Consider the following 5194-nt stretch of genomic DNA (forward strand, 5'->3'; position numbering starts at 1 on the left):
GAAGTTTGGTGTGAAGGAAGTTTTCAAGGGTCAAGAGAGGAGTATGATATACTATGATCAAGAGGAGTGAAAGCTCTAAGCTTGGGGATGCCCCCGTGGTTCATCCCTGCATATTTTAAGAAGACTCAAGCGTCTAAGCTTGGGGATGCCCAAGGCATCCCCTTCTTCATCGACAACATCATCGAGGTTCCTCCCCGAAACTATATTTTTATTCAATCACATCTTGTGTTCTTTACTTGGAGCGTCGGTTTGTTTTTATTTTTGTTTTTGTTTGAATAAAATGGATCCTAGCATTCACTTTGTGGGAGAGAGACACGCTCCGCTGTTGCATATGGACAAATATGTCCTTAGGCTTTACTCATAATGTTCAAGGCGAAGTTTCTTCTTCGTTAAAATGGTTATATGGTTGGAATTGGAAAATGCTACATGTAGTAATTCTAAAATGTCTTGGATAATGTGATACTTGGCAATTGTTGTGCTCATGTTTAAGCTCTTGCATCATATACTTTGCACCCATTAATGAAGAAATACATAGAGCTTGCTAAAATTGGATTTGCATATTTGGTCTCTCTAAGGTCTAGATAATATCTAGTATTGAGTTTTGAACAACAAGGAAGACGGTGTAGAGTCTTATAATGTTTACAATATGTCTTTTATGTGAGTTTTGCTGCACCGGTTCATCCTTGAGTTTGCTTCAAATAACCTTGCTAGCCTAAACCTTGTATCGAGAGGGAATACTTCTCATGCATCCAAAATCCTTGAGCCAACCACTATGCCATTTGTGTCCACCATACCTACCTACTACATGGTATTTCTCCGCCATTCCAAAGTAAATTGCTTGAGTGCTACCTTTAAAATTCCATCATTCACCTTTGCAATATATAGCTCATGGGACAAAATAGCCTTAAAAACTATCGTAGTATTGAATATGTACTTATGCACTTTATCTCTTATTAAGTTGCTTGTTGTGCGATAACCATGCTTCAGGGGAACGCCATCAACTATTCTTTGTTGAATATCATGTGAGTTGCTATGCATGTCCGTCTTGTCTGAAGGATCTACCACCTTAATGATTGGAGCATGCATATTGTTAGAGAAGAACATTGGGCCGCTAACTAAAGCCATGAATCATGGTTGAAGTTTCCGTTTTGGACATATATCCTCAATCTCATATGAGAATAATAATTGTTGCTACATGCTTATGCATTAAAGAGGAGTCCATTATCTGTTGTCCATGTTGTCCCGGTATGGATGTCTAAGTTGAGAATAATCAAAAGCGAGAAATCCAAAATGCGAGCTTTCTCCTTAGACCTTTGTACAGGCAGCATGGAGGTACCCCTTTGTGACACTTGGTCGAAACATGGCATTGCAAAGATCCGGTAGTCCAAGCTAAGTAGGACAAGGTGCGGGCACTATTAGTATACTATGCATGAGGCTTGCAACTTGTAAGATATAATTTACATAACTCATATGCTTTATTACTACCGTTGACAAAATTGTTTCATGTTTTCAAAATAAAAGCTCTAGCACAAATACAGCAATCGATGCTTTCCTCTTTGAAGGACCTTTCTTTTACTTTTATTGTTGAGTCGGTTTACCTATCTCCCTCCACCTTAAGAAGCAAACATTTGTGTGAACTGTGCATTGATTCTTACATACTTGCATATTGCACTTGTTATATTACTCTATGTTGACAATATCCATGAGATATACATGTTATAAGTTGAAAGCAACCGCTAAAACTTAATCTTCCTTTGTTTTGCTTCAACACCTTTACTTTGATTTATTGCTTTATGAGTTAACTCTTATGCAAGACTTATTTATGCTTGTCTTGAAGTACTATTCATGAAAAGTCTTTGCTTTATGATTCACTTGTTTACTCATGTCATTACCATTGTTTCGATCGCTGCATTCATTACATATGTTTACAAATAGTATGATCAAGATTATGATGGCATGTCACTTCAGAAATTATCTTTGTTATCGTTTTACCTCGCTCGGGACGAGCAGAACTAAGCTTGGGGATGCTGATACGTCTCCAACGTATCGATAATTTCTTATGTTCCATGCTACTTTATTGATGATACCTACATGTTTTATGCACATTATATGTCGTATTTACGCATTTTCCGGAACTAACCTATTAACAAGATGCCGAAGAGCCAGTTGCTGTTTTCTGCTGTTTTTGGTTTCAGAAATCCTAGTAAGGAAATATTCTCGGAATTGGACGAAATCAACGCCCAAGGTCCTATTTTTGCACGAAGCTTCTAGAAGACCGAAGGAGAGTCGAAGTGGGGCCACGAGGTGGCCAGATGACAGGGCGGCGCGGCCCAGGCCCTGGCCGCGCGGCCCTGTCACCTGGGCCCCTCGTGCCGCCTCTTGACCTGCCCTTCCGCCTACTTAAAGCCTCCGTCGCGAAAACCCCAGTACCGAGAGCCACGATATGGAAAACCTTCCAGAGACGCCGCCGCCGCGAATCCCATCTCGGGGGATTCAGGAGATCGCCTCCGGCACCCTGCCGGAGAGGGGATTCATCTCCCGGAGGACTCTACACCGCCATGGTCGCCTCCGGAGTGATGAGTGAGTAGTTCACCCCTGGACTATGGGTCCATAGCAGTAGCTAGATGGTCGTCTTCTCCTTATGTGCTTCATTGTTGGATCTTGTGAGCTGCCTAACATGATCAAGATCATCTATCTGTAATACTATATGTTGTGTTTGTCGGGATCCGATGGATAGAGAATACTATGTTATGGTGATTATCAATCTATTGTTTATGTGTTGTTTATGATCTTGCATGCTCTCCGTTATTAGTAGAGGCTCTGGCCAAGTTTTTGCTCTTAACTCCAAGAGGGAGTATTTATGCTTGATAGTGGGTTCATGCCTTCATTGACACCTGGGACAGTGACAAAAAGTTCTAAGGTTGTGATGTGTTGTTGCCACTAGGGATAAAACATTGATTCTATGTCTAAGGATGTAGTTGTCGATTACATTACGCACCATACTTAATGCAATTGTCTGTTGCTTTGCAACTTAATACTGAATGGGGTTCGGATGATAACTTCGAAGGTGGACTTTTTAGGCATAGATGCAGTTGGATGGCGGTCTATGTACTTTGTCGTAATGCCCAATTAAATCTCACTATATTTATCATATCATGTATATGCATTGTTATGCCCTTTTCTATTTGTCAATTGCCCGACTGTAATTTATTCACCCAACATGCTTTTATCTTATGGGAGAGACACCTCTAGTGAACTGTGGACCCCGGTTCTATTCTTTACATCGCATACAATCTACTGCAATACTTGTTTTACTATTTTCTTGCAAACAATCATCTTCCACACAATACGGTTAATCCTTTGTTACAGCAAGCCGGTGAGATTGACAACCTCACTTTGTTTCGTTGGGGCAAAGTACTTTGGTTTTGTTGTGCGGGTTCCACGTTGGCGCCGGAATCCCTGTTGTTGCGCCGCATCACATTTCGCCACCATCAACCTTCAACGTGCTTCTTGGCTCCTCCTGGTTCGATTAAACCTTGGTTTCTTTCTGAGGGAAAACTTGCCACTGTGCGCATCATACCTTCCTCTTGGGGTTCCCAACGGACGTGTACATTTACGCGCATCACCTCTCTCCCACCGCCAGTCGACGCCTCACACCTCACTGACGCGCCTGGACACGCTCACTGGCCCGCGGGAACGCCGCAGGTGACGAGAGCATCCACGACCGCCCGCCATGGCCCGAGCGCTCCCATCAAACGCGCCAGCGCCACAGAGCCTCTGCGGAGCCATGATCACGCGCGTCACCCTCGCCAGTGCACCAGCAACACGCCGTGCCCATGCCTTGCCCCTTAGCGCCCTTGGAACGACGACGCCGTCGACGACTGCCGCTCCGCCCCACGGCCACCCTTCACTGCTATAAAAGGAGGACTCCTCCACTCAATCCGAGCACACCAATCGCTTCCCCTCCTCACCACAGCACTCCTCGCCACCTCAATTCGCTCGATTAGCCACCGCCGCGCCCCAATTGCTAGCTCGCCGCCGCTCACAGTAGCCGAAGCTCGCCGTAGAAGGAGGCCGCCCCCGACGACGCAACTGCTTCCAGGCGCTTCCCCATCAACTACAACGTCGCGGCGCACCCCTCCGACGATCGCCGGAGCTCCGACGCGCCCTCCGACCCCCTACCTCCGCCGCGCTCGCCTCTGCTTCTCGCCGTCGACGACGACAACTCCTCGCCGTTGGATCATCGCCTGATCCAACGCCCCACACGCAGCGTACCGATTCGGTGAGTGACTCCCACTGACGCGTGGCCCCCACGCTGTCAGTTGGCCCGCTGCGCTGGACGCAGAACTGGGCCGGCCCATTTATTTCCCCTGTTTAGCCCAGAAACCTTTCCCGCCTAAGCCCATGCGATTCAAAATTTATTTTTCGAATTTAATTAAATATCCTCAGATGCTGTATTAAACATTTAATAGGAGAAAATCCACCCCACCAAATTTTACAAATTTTATATATTTGGAAACCTTATGAAATTATCTACACAATGCCACTGGTTTGAACCCTAGATCTATTATCGAATTTAAGTGAGAAAATAAACAAGACAGGGACTTTTCTGCCTTATAAAAATTATTAAAAATCAACCACAATTGCTTTTAAGTTAATTCCAACGCCTATGAATCACTTTACACTTATACTAGTTGTTTTTACAAAAATATGCCATGCTTACTGTGTATGATCATGGCCTAGTTAAATTAAAGGACTATATGACTAATTCTAGTCAAAACTATTGTCCAAAAATATTAGTAAATCATATGGGATTATTTTTCTCCCATTTAAATCTTGTCATGAACAATCCAAGATGAGGTGGAGACTCTGGTCATATAGATCTCATATGGTTTGTTGATGATATTAAATCTTTAACATGCTAGGATTAAATTGTATGAGGAGCTACACCTCATTTAAATCATTTTCTTGAATGATAAGTATGAAGAGGTTGACTTTGGTCAACCTAGGTCATATATTATTCATGAGAGAAGTTAAATCTTAATAGAATAATGAGAGGAAATTATTTCCCTAAATAAATGAAAATAACCCTTAAGATTAATACGAGAGGAAATTATTTTTCTTACATAAGACAAACACATCCACCAACCCAATAGTAATATGTGATGCTAGTTTAGGTTGTGTAAATCATGTG

This window comes from Lolium rigidum, chromosome 7 (genome assembly GCF_022539505.1).
Source record: "Lolium rigidum isolate FL_2022 chromosome 7, APGP_CSIRO_Lrig_0.1, whole genome shotgun sequence".
NCBI lineage: Eukaryota > Viridiplantae > Streptophyta > Magnoliopsida > Poales > Poaceae > Lolium > Lolium rigidum.